Consider the following 17,323-nt stretch of genomic DNA (forward strand, 5'->3'; position numbering starts at 1 on the left):
AATTTTTTCTTAAACAAAAAAGTTTAAGGAACATAAGGACCTGAAAAATGTTATTAAAACCTGAAAATTCAGGTCTCTTTATTTTCTGATGGATCCTAATGCCAAGAATCACTGTCTTCACCATTCTGGTGTGTGACCACCCTTGTCAAGAGACTGCATACAGATCACTAGGCAGGTCGTTCCAGCCACCCCACACTCAGAGGTTCTCTCACCAGAAATTCACTACTCTCACTCTGAAAACTCCCAACAGCCACGGAGAGGCAGGAAGAACAAAAACAACTGGTCACAGAAAACTGCTGTCTTATTTCTTTCACTGTTAGCAGCATTTTTAAGTTTTCTTTCTATTCTGGAGTCACTCTAGTAGCATATTTTCCAAAAAAATCATCTATTTGATCCACATTTTCAAATTTATTTGCAGAGAATTTTGCAATGTATAAATCACTTCATCTCTATATTTCTCACTTTCTAGTTTCATTTGTGCTTTCTTCACCTATTGCTTTTGCAGGTAAAATACATATCTACATATTTTTTTAAATTGTTGTTCCCCTAAAGAACTAGCTTATACTTATCAATCATTTCTTTTTTTCTTAATTTTCTAATTTACTGAGGTCTAGTTTGATAATTATTCTTTCCTTCTGCTTTCCTTTATTCTGTTATGTTTTCCAATTTCTCCACTTGCATGCTTCATTTGTTTTTCACTCTTTTATCATAGTCCACAAATTTTGATATGTGACTATATCAGGAAAAATGTTGGTTCCTAACGAACAGACCCCAAATAGCAACTTAAGAATTAGGATATTTTCCCCCCAGAGATAGGAAGTTCAGAGCTGGAATAGATGCCAGGATATTTCTAAGGAATACTTCTTTTATCTTTTTACTCATCTACTTTTAGCATGTATTAGACAACTTATAATTACAAGATAGCTGATCCAGCATCATACATACAAGTTTATTAGGCCAGATGTGTCAGCCTTTTTAAAGAGCTTTCTTGGAGGGCTCACCCACCAGTAATCCCTTGCACCTTATTGGTGAGAACTTAATCTTATGGTCATCCCCACCTACAAGAAAGGATTGAGAAATAGGGTTTTGTTTTTTTTTTTAAGCAGGTCATTGACACTCTCAAAGTCAATGTTCTGTTGGTAAAAAGAGAGGAGAATGGACATTGGGAAGGCAGCCAGTAGTTTCCACCATGGAAATGTTTCTATTATTTTCCAGACAATTTCAATTCGTGGTTTTTATTTCTTTGACAAAAATGTTGCTTTTGAGGAAGTTTTTGCATATCTGGTGTGTTTGCTGTGTTGTTTTCACTTGAAGGATCTTTATCTATGTTGTTAACTTATATTTGCATTGCCTTATGGTCAGAAAATGAAGTTACAGTAGTTCCCTGTGACTTCCACTGGTTAGGACTGCAGTGCTGAGGGCACAGGTTCAGTGCCCAGTTGGGGAATTAAGATTTGCAAACTGCATGGAGCAGCCAAAAAAAAAAAAAAAAGTGAAGTCACTATAATTTCTTTTTAAATGTATTGAGATTTCTTTTGTAGGCAAATACATAGATAATTTTTGTCAACATTTAATTGGTGCTGGATGTGGTTTCTATTTTAAGTGATGGCATTTAAAAAGTATAGGCTTCCCAGGTGGCACTAGTGGTAAAGAACCCACCTGCCAATGCAATATATCCATTTAATATACCCTTACCAATGATTTAGTTCACTTATACCACACGCGTTCATGCTTAGCCACTCAGTCGTGTCCAACTTTTTGCAATCCTTTTGGACTGTAGCCTTTTGGACTGTAGCTCCTCTGTCTATGGGAATTTTCAGGTGAGAATACTGGAGTGGGTTGCTATTTCCTCTTCCAGGGGATCTTCTCAACCCAGGGATCAAATCTGGGTCTCCTGCATCAGAGGTGAATTCTTTACCTGCTGAGCCATCGGGAAAGCCATCCTCATTTGTCTCTCTGATTTGTCTTTGGCCTTCCTGGATATATTTGTCTCTTACCACTAGCTTAGCACCATCAGTTTGCTTGATGATTATTTTAAATATAAATCACGTTAGATATCACCTCTCATTTAACAGATAGGAACAGCTTAGATACATGTACCTGCAGTATTCATCATCTCACCGATTCCAATGAGTTTATAATGTCTACTTGCATTTTCAGAGTGATAATACTAACATTTTAAATAATTTAATTTTTAACCAAAGTAAAGTAAGATATAATGAAAACATGTACTTTTCAGCTTCCTATCCCCAATCCTGATCACATTCCTCAGAGGAAACCAATTGCAAACTGTAGCTTTCTACTACTTACCACCATGTTGCTGAGTAAAATACCTAGCTGCAATTTCTTAATCTATCATTTTTACATATTGCAGATGACACACAGACATACAACACATGAATTTATTATTCTGTTAGCTTCCCAACAATAAAATCAAGAGCCAACTGTGTTTACATTATTGTGACAATATAATACTATATACTGAAGAGCCAAATTGTAGACCCTGGTTATTTTTCCTTTCTCCTATAATTTTTCTAGAGGCAGTAACTGCTGTTTTTGCTTATCTTGTTTTCTATATACCTACCCTTAAATCTCTTCATCAGCTGTATCACATCCATTAGATGCTTTCCAGTATTAACTTGCAGATGGTGAAAGTATCAGATTATTTGGTGATCTTCTCCCGTGATGACCTCTCTTTCAAACTTCTACCATCCACCCCAACATTAGGACTCAGCTGCTCGCGTCCCTTGTGCTATATTGTTGCCCAAGTTCTACGTCTTCCTCCTCCTTAGTTTACCAAACTGTCCTGATGAAGCACAAGTCCAATAACTTTTTTTTTTTTTGGCTACACCCCACAGCTTGTGGGATCTTAGTTCCCTGATGAGAGATCAAACCTTCCAATAACTTTTAAAGAAAAGGAAAAAATTGTTTGAGTCTTTGTATCGTGAAAATTGACTTTATTCTATGCTTACTTTTGAATGATAGTCTAGCTGGATTTAGAATCCTGGTTAAGAATAACTTTCCCGTCAGATTTTAAAGTATTACTTCATTATCTTTTAGGTTCTAAGGATGCTGTTAAGAATTCTGATGTTATTATGATAGCCTTTCCTCTGTGCATACCCTGTTTATTTTTCTCTGAAAGTTTTTAGGACCTTTTCTTTGTCCTTGGTGTTCCAAAATTTCAAAATGACATTCCCCCATGAAGATTTTACTAAACTTGTGGTTTTACAAAACATGAGCACTTAACATATTCCTTCAATCTGGAAATTCACTTTAGCGCTATGAAATGTTCTTACATCATTTCTGTGATAATGTTCAGAGAATCATTTTATTTTGTCCTTGGTGTCTGCATTATCAGTACTGTTGAGTCTTCTAGACTGAATTGCAATTTTTCATATTTCTTTTCTCATCTACTCCTGTACTCCATCTTTTTTTTCTAATTTTTTGAGAAATACATCCTCAAATTCTTTTAAATTCAAGTATTTCATTTTTAATTTCATTTCTTTATTCTTCTCTAATTGTTTTTCTTTCTTAAGTGCTGTTCTCATTTTCAACATGAAAACAGCTTCTCACTCTTGAGAAGCTCTTTATTATAGTATATACTATAACTTTTTTTTCAAAAAATGCAGTTTCTCTGCTGTCTGCAACATCTCCACCTTCTGCAAGTTTTCTCCTTTCTGGTTTGTTTGGGCCCCCATCTTTCATGTTGAAAGCCTTCCTAATATGACTCGGATCTTTGGCTGCCAGATCCTATTTAAGAGGGAAATATTAATATAATAGTAAAAGCAGGTTGGAGGATCTGTATATATGGAGAGGAATTATTAACTGGCAAACTTCCAAGTTATGTGGAAGGGAAAGTGCTGAGCTTTCCACTAAAGGATTCACACATTTCAGTATCTGGGGTCATTTTTCTCTGGAGCCAACTGATTTCCCAAGAATCCTCCAGTCCACTGCTGGGGCTGCAACAGGGCTGGCTGCTGGCCTTTGGGACAGGGCAGGGGAGCAACATGGAGGTCCCAGCGTGAATTCCGCAGCCGTTTTCAGTCACCTATGCCTGCTTCCAACATCATTCCGCTTTCAGTCCCCCATGCCTGCTTCCAACATCATTTCAGTTCAGTTTCCCCAGAGAAGAGAGTTCTAATCTGCTGCTGGGTAGGTGGGGGGGAAGAGGTGGTGGGCAGGGGATGCCCAGATATCCGGTAAATAGCGGAGACCCTGGAAATCTAACTGCCCCAGTTCTCAAAGTGCCTACATATCGGGCTGGTCCTGAAGTCTGCCTTCCACAGTAACCTATGCCTTCCACTTTTGAGCCCCTCAGCAGCTCCACAGGCAAATCACCTCATGTATACACTGCAGGTCCCTCAAGATGAAGCATCTCTCACCATGTGTTAATGATATCACCACTCCACTTGCTTCAGAGCTCTTCTCCACCAAGTCTCCCCTGCCATTCTTTGTCTTTGGAGGTTTAATTTTTATTCTTTTACTATCTTCTGAGTGGGATTTTTTTTTTTTTTTTTTTTTTTTTTTTACTCTTTTGGCCATGCCAAACAGCATGTAGGATCTTAGTTCTCCGACCAGGGATCAAACCCAAGCCTTCTGCACTGGAGACACACAATCTTAACCACTGGACCACCAGGGAAGTCCCTGAGTGGGATTTTTGTAAAGGGCACTTCTAGCATATCCAGCTGGACAAAATTAATAATGTTCGTAAAACACTTAATCCTAAAACAAGAACAGCACATGGCTTAGATGAAACAACACTCACAGGCCAAGACCACAATGACCAAGGGGTGTGTCTTGATCTCTCATTTCCAACCAGTGCTGGCATGTTTTATTCTGCATCTCTAGTAGAGTCCATACTCATTAAAATTTATAACAAATATTATTTTTAACAGAAGAGCTTCTGTAAAAATTTATTCAGTGTGAAGCTTTTTTAAAATATTTACTAAATGAAGTCATTTTACCCATAATCTCCTCTTACACTGAGGCTGAGTTTTCTATGAAAATATTTCTCCTAATATTTATTAATAAAATTCTTTTCTGAGGTTTGTAGTTCTTTTCATTAGCTGCTGCAACTACAGTCAACACTAATTACATTTCAATCTTTAAGTAAGGCCACCTTGGTTTATTACATTCTTAGTTCCCTGTTAGCAAATTAATCCGCATATGTGAATTTCATGAAATGTCCACAATTTACATTTCCTTGACAACAGACCTCAATCCGGGATTTTCACAGAATGACATTTCTCAGCTGGGCATGGGTGTCATAAGCAAATGTGGATTTCCTTCCCAATCACAGTGTAAACACTGAATTAATGAATGGATTTAAGGACAGCTGATCTCCGTCTTCAACCACCAGGCCGTATCACCCTCCTAATGCACTCTACCACAGCACAGTTGTTCAGTCAGGGACTAAACCCAACCAAGGACTTATGTAATTTGGCAGTAAATGCTGACCAATTGCCAGGATGAAACATTGTGGCACTTGGCAAATAAAAGAGGTGTTCTGGAGTGGAAATAATGCTTTTGGGAAAGACCGCTAAATGATGATAATTGCTTTAGTTAGCAAGATCAATGAGCGTGTGTGTGTGAGTAAGAACAAAGAGCTTAGCACTTGGCAGAACTATGAACATATGCCAGATAGAAACATTTCCTCTCTGGGCCATCACATGTTACCAGCTGAGCCTGGAGATTAGTCACAATGCCAGGCCACAACTCCCACCTCCCCACTCAAGTTCCCAGTGCTACCTGCAGCCCATTTCACCTCCGGCTGAAATTGTCATGGCTGCTGAAGGTACGCAGCCAGACAATGAGAAACCTCCCCACCGTGCTCTGCCCTCCATCCAGAGCACAGCAGTCCTCAGCAGCCAGGCCCCAGCACCCAGGAGGGCACCCGGCATGAGACAGGGAGTGTGTCTCTGGACATTTGCTTGGAATGAATAATCCTATCTGATCATGCAAGTCATTTAAGAGAGTGTTTAAAGTCAGGACAGGGAGCCGACGAGCCCGTATTCAGTCATAAACCTGATTCCAGAAAATAAGAAATGAGTCACCAACCAAAAATTAATTTCCCCTGAGTGGGCTTTGGTGACTGCCTCATTCAGAGGGAAGCCACTGCTGGTTTGACAACACAAGTTTACACCTCTTATGAGTGGACAAAATGTTCACTCCAAAAGGACTTGCCTGTAGGACTGGTGGGAAGATATGAATTTTGTGCAGGAGTAGCCACATTAGACCCTCAACAACATAAAACTGAAAATCAGAGTGTGGAACAGTCAACAACAAAGCAAAGTGCATACCGATCTTTCAGTGTGTTCCCAAACAGGACAGAAACAGGCAGCCTTGCCTAAAGCAAGCTTTATTTTCTTTCTATTTCTTTCTTCCTATCTATCAATCCCTCCATCCACCCATTCTGTAGGGGGAGAAAAACAACAACAAAGGAAACTAACCAAACTTATAATATTTCAAAGGAAATGTCTCACACACAAGTCTTCAGAATTCCCTGAGAAAACAATTTCAAAAATAGACTGAGGCTTGAAAATGATGGCAGAGTGGCTGTCTACCTTATAGACTTAAGTATGATTTGAATGTCCTTAAATGAGCATGAAGACCAAAACTTTTCTACCTGGCGGTGGGGGATGGGGGGTGCGGATTACAATACTGAGTGCTGTAGCTTCCCCTGAAACTCACCTTGCACAAAAGGGACGGTGGCAAAGAGAAAAGAAAAGCCTGCAGGAAGGTTCCTTTTATACTATGGTTGTAGACTTTGGAGAATCAACCAGGGGTCTGAAGATCAGGGGTCACAGGGACTCACTACCCGGATCGGAGTCAGGGCAGGGCATGGGCACCAAGCTGGCCTCCCTGGGATCCTCACCTCACCTCTGAGGTGCAGCTCTCTACTGCCCCACCCCATGGCTGGTCCCCCACCACATCAGCCTCTGCTCCACTTCCGTTGGTTTTGATCCCACTCCTCTTTCATATTCCCCATTTACCTTTAAAATTCGGTGGTATTTTATACTTCACATGGTCTAAAAGAAATCAGAATTCACATCCAAAAAATGTTTCAGAAACGTTATTTGTCCTTCTTCCCCCTTGACCCTTGAAATGATTTCTAAAAGGTCTTCCAGGGCTTCCACGCAGGAGACATGGGTTTCGATCCCTGATCCGGGAAGATCCCACATGGTACGAAGCAGCTAGGCCAGTGCCCCACAGCTACTGAGCCTGTGCTCTAGCATCTGCAAGCCACAAATTCTGAGCCCACGCGCTGCAGCTACCAAAGTCTGTGTGCCCGCAGGGCTCCAAGAGAAGCCACAGCAACGAGAAGTCCGAACACCGAAACCAGAGCGCAGCCCCCGCTTGACAAAACTAACGAAAAGCCTGCACGACAATAAAGACCCAGCGCAGTCAAAAATAAATAAATAAATACTTTTTTTAAAGTTCTTCCACCAAGGCAAAGCTAAGACACCAAGTTTGCAATTCTGAAGTTCAGTAATGGAGAGAACAGCTAGGTGCAGGGGCCAGAAATGGGTCTAACACTGCACTCAGATTAAATTCCAGCTCTGGACAAGTTGTTTGACTTCCTGAGAGTTTTCCTATCTTTAAAGTCAGATTATTAATGGTGACTTCACAACATGCTTGGGAAAATTAAATCACAGATTGTACGCTAAATGAAGTAGGAAATAATAAGTGAAAAAGAAGTGCCATGTGGCATTTATGGCCACAAGAAAGCTGACTTTGATCATAAAACCTTTTTAAATACCTCTGAGGCAGGGGCTAAAAACCCCACTGGTTAACCAAACAGCATTAACCACCAGCATCCTGAAATAATTTATTAACTAATTAAGAAACCAGAGGGTTGAGAAATCTAAAGCACAGTGCTATGTCCAGAGTGGAAATTTAATAAATAGTTATTGACTGAATAAATGCATGTCTTTATGTTGCCAGGTCCACAGACAAGTTCTTAACCAGACATAACAGATCCCTGACACATGTGCTATAGTTTCCATATGGAGCCTGAGCACAAAACATATCAATACAGCGTTGTCGTTGCATTTTTATGTCCAAATCTAACTTCAAAAGCCCCCTCAACAACACACACATGCACTTACTGTCCATCAGTCAGTATGTGTGCTCAGTCGCTCAGTTGTGCCTGACTCTTTGTGAGCCCATGGACTAGCCAGGCTGCAACCGCGCCAGGCTCTCCCTTACATCATCTTATCTGGTCAGATCCTTGCAGCCCCACTTGTGAGGGAGTCTACTGATAATTTCTCCCATTAGAGATGCGTAAGCTCTGAGGGACAGTAACTGCCCCCATGGTCTCATACCTGGCTTGGGGGCAGTGTCGAGATTAAGACCCAGACCTTCTGTCCCTAAGACCTGCACTCTTTCTTGAGCAGGAACCACATTTTCATTTTTTGGCTTCCCACAGCATCTGGTAGATGTCCCTGATGGCTCAGATGGCAAACAATCTGCCCGCAATGCAGGAGACCCCGGGTTTGATTCCTTCGGTCGGGAAGATCCCCTGGAGAAGGAAATCGCAACTCCAGTATTCTTGCCCGGAGAATTCCATGGACAGAGGAGCCTGACAGGCTATAGTCTCTAGGGTCACGAAGAGTCGGACATGACTGAGTAACTAACACTTTCACAGCATCTGGTAGTTATCCTGACATGGTCACTGGATGTCTGTGAACCAGAACACATCACCATGTCCCACTACAGAGGGGTCTCTTGTCTATCCAAACTCAATGGATGCATCACACCTCAGGGTGGCCTTCCTCTTTGCCATATCCCAGCACCCATAAATGAATGGATGAATTAATAAATCATGTATGATGCAAATAGCTCTGAATCGCTTTTTAAAACTTCAACAATTAAAAAAGTCAAGCATTTCCATAACAAATCTCCACGCCTTCCCTTCTCGCATGCCTACTACCTCCAACTGGATGTATCACTGTTTAAAACACTACTCTGATTGTCAGCATCACTGTGGCTTTTCTTCCCACTTCCAGATGCCACACTCACAAGATGCGTGTGTTCCAAAAGTAGAAAATAGGTCCTGGGGTTATCAAGCATCTCCTAAAGGGAGTAAAGGAACCCTCTGGAATTCCAACAATGCCAGTTGTAACAAGCCTCATTCCTGGAGCCTCTTCAAAGAGGATTTCTGCAAAGTGAATTCCAAAGCTAAACATCCTCCCAGGGAAAGTATGTGACACCCTCTGCAAAGTAGTTCTTCTTGGTCCTCTAAAAGAGATCAAATCAGGAAAATCTGTCCATCTTTGTCCTCATCAAGGAAAAAGACTGAGGGAGTTGGCATCATGAACACACTTGTCCAAATGATTACAAAATCCAGACCCCCCCTGGAAGAGAAGGGTCCAGAGACAACCCTGTGGGCATCAATTCACAAACCACCCAATCTCAAAAATGTATCAATCACAGTCATTTGCATGGGACCCAGAAAGACTATACTGGGAATGACAGACATCTGGAACTGTCCACAGAAACCTACTGAATATCATACAGTGTGACTATTAAAAAGATGATGATACTGTGAAATCACTCAAAATATTAAAAAATAAAATTAAAATTAGCCTTCTAAAACAGAAATCTATGGGAATTCCCTGGCAGTCCAGTGGTTAGGACTCGGAACTTTCAACCTGCCATGGCCGGGGTTTGATCCCTAGTCAGGGAAAAAAATCCTGACATATGACCAAAAACAAAATATAAACACATAAAATAGAAACCTAGGCAATGGCACCCCACTCCAGTACTCTTGCCTGGAAAATCCCATGGACAGAGGAGCCTGGTAGGCTGCAGTCCATGGGGTCGCTAAGAGTCGGACACGACTGAGCGACTTCCCTTTCATGCACTGGAGAAGGAAATGGCAACCCACTCCAGTGTTCTTGCCTGGAGAATCCCAGGGACTGAGGAGCCTGGTGGGCTTCTGTCTATGGGGTCGCACAGAGTCGGACACGACTGAAGCGACTTAGCAGTAGCAGCAGCAGATTCCCACATGTATCAATTCAGGTTATCTGTTCTTCAAGACAGTTATGATCCCAAAGTTTGATGACACCAGGGATTGTGTTCCCCAGTGCAATCTTCGTCCCCACAATTGTCCTGGGTAGGCAGCAGCGGGAGGGGAACTCTCCCAGACCTCAAAGTCACCCAACCACCAGCGTCATGTTCTCATCAGTTACTCAGATAACTGAAGAGCTGACTGAAGTTTCAGATATCCTGAACATTTCCACATCCTTGGCTCCCTCTCTCCTTTCCCAAAGCACTCCCACCCTGTCCCTGACTTCATATTCTACTGTCTGCTGTCTTCTGCCCTATCTAGTCTCCGTGACTTCACAGCTCCACATCACTGGGCTCACTTGTAAATATGAGAGCCTCAGATTCTACTGGGAAGTTGCTATGGTCTGCATGTCTGTCCTCCCAAAATCCAATCTCAAATGTTGAAATACTAACACATACATCCCCCTACTAGCATGATGGCATTAGGAGGTGGGGCCTTGGGAAGATGTTTAGATTATGAGGATGAACCCCTCATAAATAGGACCAGGGGCCTTATAAAAGAGACACCACTCCAAGATCCCTAGTCCTTCCACCACATGAGGACGCAACAAGAGAGCGCCAGCTATGAACCAAGAAGAGGGCATCACCAGAACACCACATGCTGCCACCTTCAGCCTCCAGAATGAGAAATAAGCTTCTGCTGTTTATAAGCCACAAGCCTCGGGTTTTATTAGAGCAGCCCAAAGGACTATGACACAAGTGATCAGGATATAAATGAACACATATACACAAATGAAACACACGTGGGGCGACCATCACTTCTCCTTAGAGTAAGAATCTGTCTCCCTCTTGGGCCCCATGCCTAAATACAGAATCTCTTCTGCTCTTGTTCCAGGAGCCAGGGGATGGCAGAAAGGTCTGGGGGAAAACTATAACTGGGAGCTTCTCCTGCATGCCTTCCTAACTCAGGCCCTGGCACTGGTGGGTAAAAGCTATCAACTCCATCATCTCTATCATATATTTAAATATCTTTATTTGATACAGATGTCTCCAGTAAGAAGTTTTGCAATTCATACTGTTTTTCAATAGTCAGAAATTGAATCAGTAATAAGAACTTGAAGTTTCAGTTATATAAACAAAAGGGTTATATGTTCAAGCCTTTCAGGGTTTGTCAGTATGCATGTTCTTTTGAATTCATGTGAGTATAAGTATTTTAAAAATTTCTCTCTTGAAAGCATGCTAAAATTTAATGGCCCACTCAGAGACTCTACTACCCTTGTTTTGTCAAAAATAGCTCTTCACAAGCACTTTGGGAAGTTAAGACCTGTTCCTAGGTGTCCCTGTCCTCAGCTGAATTTGTAATACTGATTAATTCCTACTGAGCCTTTCACGTGCTTGCATAATGTACATACGCCTTTAAAGAAAAAACATTCTGAAAGACCTTTTGTGTTCACTTAGCATACAAATATAAGACCATTTTAGTTCTTATGACACAAGAAAATCAAGACAAATCTGCATGTTAAATACAAATATGATTTTAAAAACCAATACAATCCAACTTTAAAACATGAATTTAAAATGCATGATAATGTAAGTTTGGCTGAAATTAATTCACCACACATGCTGTGAATGGGGGACAGTCACCATCACAGGGCAGAAACCTTCACTTGTGCAGGCTGCCACGAAGACACTGGTTCTTCTTGCGGTGTAACAGCTTCATTTGTGTGCCCAATCTACCTCAGTTCTTTCCCAACAGCTTACAACAGTTAAAATATTATAATATAATCTGCAGCCTAAACCATTATAAATGAGGCACTGGACTGAGAGGTCATCCAGCTCATCCAGGATATGCCGGTACTAAGGTTTTATTTAATCTCTAATGAGTTCCTATTGAGAGCCATGCTAGACCCTCTCCTAGAACAGTTCCGAGAAGAGACACAGTCCCCTCTTAGACTTACATTCATGGGGTTGATGGGGAGGGAAGAGAGAGCAAGTAACTCACAGTGGCCCCTGCCATGAAGAAATAGAGCGGGGTGAGGAGAGAGAGCAAGGTGATGGGAATGAAGGTCAGTCATCAGATACAGTGGGCAAGCAAGGTCTCTCTGAGAAAGGAGCATCTGATTTGAAAGAGAGGAAGAGATCTTGTAAGGCAGGCTAGGGCCAAGAAAAGGGCAAGCTGGAGCCACAGAGGAAGGGATGCACTGCGCACATCGGAGAAACAGCACCTGGAGAAAGCTGACCTGGGCAGAACACAATGGAGATATGCAGAGGAGGGTGGGAGGGCAGAGCAGAGGGCAGGACAAAAACCATGAGGGTCTGTGGGCCTCAGTAAGACTCTGGGTCTTAACCTAAGTGGGGTGAGTCTCACCAGTAAGAGTCCGGGTGTTATTCCAAGCCAGGCTTCTCTTGTTGCCTCTGCTCTACAAGAGAAGCCACCACAATGAGAGACCTGCACACCGCAACCAGAGAGGAGCTCCCGTTTGTCGGGAGGAAGTTTGTGCCCAGCAATGAAGATCCAACGCAGCCAAAAATTAGTTAATTTTTTAAAAAAGAAATGCAAAGTCCTACATCCCACCCCAGATCCACTGAGTCTTCACCTGCATTTAGCAAGATCCACAGGAAGGTCCAGGCCTTGGCACTCCAACCCCAGGAAGTCAAGGAGAGAAGGAGCAGTAGTCAGTGGGACGGGAGGAGACTAGGAGCGGGTGGTGGCCTGGAGGCTGCAAGAAGCCGATGTTTCGAGAAGGAAGGAGTGCTCAGATAAGCCAAACAGTGCTGATAAACAGAGGAAGACCAGGATGGAGATCAAAGGTGACCTTGCAGGGAACTTTGTCACTGGAGCAGAAGGCCAGAGAGCCCAGTCAGAGTGGGATAACTAGATAATGGAGTAAGGGCAACTCTTTCAAGGAGTGTTGTGCGTGTGTGCATGCTAAGTCACTTCAGTGGTGTCTGACTCTTTGTGACCCCATGGACTATAGCCCACCAGTCTCCTCTGTCCATGGGATTCTCTAGGCAAGAATACTGGAGTGGGTTGCCATTTCCTACTCCGGGGGCTTTTCCCAAACCAGGGATGGAACCCACATCTCCCGTGTTGGCAGGCGAGTTACTACCACTATTGCCACCTGGAAAGCCCTTCAAGGAGTGTTAATTACCACAAAAATTAAAACACAAAAATAAAAGGCAGTCATGGAAAACGGAGACGCCTCCCTTGCTCACCTCCAACTCTCTCCCCTTCACCTCCAGCTCTCTCCCCTTCACCTCTGTACAAAATCTCTGCTGTGCCGGTTTCCCCTCCCAGGGATGTGTCTGCAGGGGCGACAGGGGGCTAGAGTGCAAATAAAAATGGTAACCTGGCCTTTATGTTCAAAGAATTCTAAGCCAGACCTTACCTAATTTTATGGAATATTACTTTTTTCCCTCCCTCTGGCAGTCACCCATTATCCTGAGTTGCAGCTGAACCTATAAGGGTGTGCCAAGAGGGGCTGAAGAGGTATGGTCTGCATTTAATTAACACCAAGTGCAGAAGCATATGGAAACTCCTTTTACTCTGAGAATGCCAGAAAACACATTGAGGAAAGAAACCTACCTAGAAGAAAAAGTCACTCCTTTTCCTTCTCCTCTACAAAATCCCTTAACCCAGCAGTCCCTAACCCCTGGGATACAGACCAATAGAAGTCCACGACCTGTTATAAACCAGGCTACATAGCAGGAGGCGAGCAGCAGAGAGTGAAGCTTCATCTGTGTTTACAGCCACAACCCATCATTCATTTACCGCCTAAGCTCCACCTCCTATCAGATCAGCAGCAGCATTAGATTCTCACAGGAGCACATCACACTTGGGGTGTCACTGTCTCCCATCACCATTAAGTTAGAGGAAAACAAGCTCAGGGCTTCCACTGATTCTGCATTGTGGTGAGTTGTATGATTATTTCATTGTATATCATTGTATATCACAATGTAATAACAGAAATAAAGTACACAGTAAATGTCACACACTTGAATCATCCCCAAACCATCCCCACCCCACCCCCAGTGGAAAAACTGTCTTCCATGAAACTGGCCCCTGGTGCCAAAAACTTTGGGGGCCGCTGACTTAACCTCCCAATGCTCACCCCCAGCCCGTCCTTCTTCTACTCCAAGTAGGGGGGAAGCTACACAGAATCACATTCTAAAGGTAGAGAGGCTTTCAGAGACCATCTAACATACCCTGACTTTCATTACATGAGAAATTTTCAAAGCTCCCCAGTTCCAAGTTTTTAGAACCCAAATCTCTGCTCAGGGATCATTCCCATGCCCACCATCACATCTCCCAAGCCAGTAACACACAGCAGCAATTCCAGTTTATCTCCTCCACCTACACCCAATACTGATGTTAGGTCCCAAGCCCCATCTTTGTCTTACTGCCCCACAACATGCAACATGGGAGCAGTTCTTTAGTTTGTAGTAGTAATAATAATAATGGGACTTCCCTGGTGGTCCAGTCGCTAAGACTTCCTGCTCCCTAAGTGGGGGTGGGGGTGGGGGTGGGGGGCAGGTCCAATCCCTGGTCAGGAAACTAGATCCCACATGCTGAAACTGAGAGTTCACCCAGGTCTCCAGCATTGCTGGCAGATTCTTTACTGTCTGAGTCACCAGGGAAACCCTGAGAGTTCACAAGCTGCAACTAAAAAAGATCCGGCATACTACAACCAGGACCCAGTGCAGCCAAATAAACAGATTAAAAATATATATTAAAAAATAATGATGATGATCTAATAACTCTTAAATACTCAGACTATGTACTAAGAACTCTTCTAAATGCTTGTATATTGAACATTAAGCTACTCTGAATGGTAATGTCCCAAATGAACCTCCAGACATTAGCCTAATGTAGAACATTAACACATAGACTTTAATTTGGGTGGTTAAAATGATGACCACATAGGACAAAACAGCAAAAAGAGAAAGTACTTGAATGTTCTCATTTTTTCCTCGGGGCTCAATTTAGAAAGATTCTGCATTAAATACCAAAGCGTAATTTGTTTTCTGGGTAGATCTCTCCAATGGGAGACTCTCTGGTTCTAGCAGTGGAATTCATGGGGTCAAGCCCTATATAAATCTACTCCGCAAGCTTCGACTGTCCTGAGGGCAGCAGGACGCACTCATATCAAAACAGGTGCCAAACTGTGAGATGAAACAGTCAATAAAAGTAATTTTTTTTAACTCCTAGACATGGTTTACCAAAAAAAAAAAAAAAAAAAAGCACTACAAAGAAAAGCGAAAAAATGAAGAGGAAAAGGAAGAAACACAGCCAGGAGACAATGAAAGGAAGTCCCTCCCTGGAACTTAAGGGGTTTAAAAAAAAAAAATCGAGGGTAACACATTCTCCCAAGCTTCAGGCTTCTTTCTATTTCCTATGCTAGTGACCGTTCCTATGACTTCTCTATCTGTAAGAAGTGACTGGAGTGTTCTAGGGCAAAAACACAATGACTTGTCTAAAGCAGCTAAAAACACACATTCAGCATCCTGGGGGGAAAACCTGCCTCAAGGAGGCTGAGGCTTTTAACTTGGAAATCTGGACCATCATTCACATCCACACTGCAATGTTAAGGTTGACAAAGCGCCTCCAGGTTCATCAGACAGGACCTGCCGCTGATCCCACCAGTCAACAGAGCAGCCCACAGCAGGACAGCCAGCTGCACCCAACAGCTGGGGCTGGATTCCAGCTCTGAACCATCTATTAGTGCAGCCCATAACACTTCTCAGCATGCTTCCTGATTTTTTTAAATTAATTAATGTATTTTAATTGGAGGCTAATTACTTTACAATATTGTAGTGGTTTTTGCCATACACTGACATGAATCAGCTTCCTGCTTTTAAAACCAGGTCCTCCTCTCACTTGGCCTCACTCTGCTTGGGAAAAAAGGTTATGCTTTCCTCCAAAGATCTTAATTATAATCCTTCCCCTGACAAGCATTCCTTTGATCCTACTGCTGGTTTCTGTCCAATGTGTCCCATCAGATATCCTCAGGCAACTCCAAGGGAGAGGCTTTACCCTGGAGCACCACTAAGAACCTTACCTAGATCCAACTCCTATCCCAGATGCACTGGGAGAAAAAGGGGTCCCTTTGCTCTTTAAAGGTAGAAAGGGAATCAGCGGAACTTGGTTTAAGAAAGAGATGCAGACATAGAGAACAGACTTGGTGGACACAGTAGGAGAAGGAGAGGATAGGACGAGAGTAGCACTGAAACATACACATTACTATATGTAAAACAGCCAGCCAGTGGGAATTTGCTGTATGATGCAGACAGCTCAAACCCAATGCTCTGTGGGAGATGGGAGGGAGGTTCAAGAGGGAGGGGACGTATGTATACCTTTGGCTGATTCATGTTGATGTATGGTAGAAATCAACACAATTATAAACCAATTATCTTCCTATTAAAAATAAATAAAATTTAAAAGAAAGAGCCCCTCAACAGCCCAGGGGTGCCTCTCCTGTTTCTACGTATAACGATGTGTCGGTCTGCTCAAGCTATGGTGACAAAGCACCATGGAGTAAGTGGGCTTAGCAGAAATTTCTCACAGTTTTGGAGGCTGGCAATTCCAAGATCACAGTGCTAGCCGATTCAGCTCCTGATGAGAGATCTCTTCCAGGCTTCTTACAGATGGAGAAAGTCCTCACCTCAGCACATGTGTGTGTATGAAGAGAGAGATCCCTCACTCCCTATTCTCTTAAAGCCACTAATCCCATAATGAGGACCCCACCCTCATGACCTCATCGAATCCTAATTACCTCCCAGAAGCCTCACCTCCAAATACCATTAAACATTAGGACTTGAACATTTTATTTTGGCAGGGTCATAAGCATTCAGTCCATACCAACCAGGTAGCAACCAAAGCAAGCAGAGGGGAGAAAAGATTGTAAGAACTCTATCATCCAGTGGCATTGAGCCACCAAACATTGGATAGATATAAGAAAATGAATCATTCACAAGCTTTCTCTAACTCAGGGCCCTGATGGCCGAGTCTTTATCTTCCAATTTCTCTCTTTCAAAAAGTCGTAAGATTAAAAGAATCTAACTGAATTACAAATATATGAAACCACCTCACTAAAGCATGTGAGGAAAAAGAAACTCTGGAAATGAGTGGAGTCTTCAAGTCCAAAAGCAAAAGGAAAAATACCATACTATTTCACTGTTGCCAATAAAGTTGCTTCCCACAGAGGGATGGGTTAGCAATTCTGAAACCACTAAATATATACACGGGAATTGAACAACTAAATGGATGGCAGATGTTGGAGCCCCGTTTCTCACTGTTGGAGTGGGGAGTTAC

General features: G+C 42.6%; 1 protein-coding gene across 2 annotated transcripts in view; it reads right to left on the reverse strand.

Moving 5' to 3' along the window:
• The window catches only part of CGNL1 (cingulin like 1), a 173,787-nt gene that overhangs the window by 115,463 nt on the left and 41,001 nt on the right, over positions 1-17,323 (reverse strand). The window lies entirely within an intron of this gene.

Source organism: Odocoileus virginianus, chromosome 6 (genome assembly GCF_023699985.2).
Source record: "Odocoileus virginianus isolate 20LAN1187 ecotype Illinois chromosome 6, Ovbor_1.2, whole genome shotgun sequence".
In the NCBI taxonomy this organism is placed as follows: domain Eukaryota; kingdom Metazoa; phylum Chordata; class Mammalia; order Artiodactyla; family Cervidae; genus Odocoileus; species Odocoileus virginianus.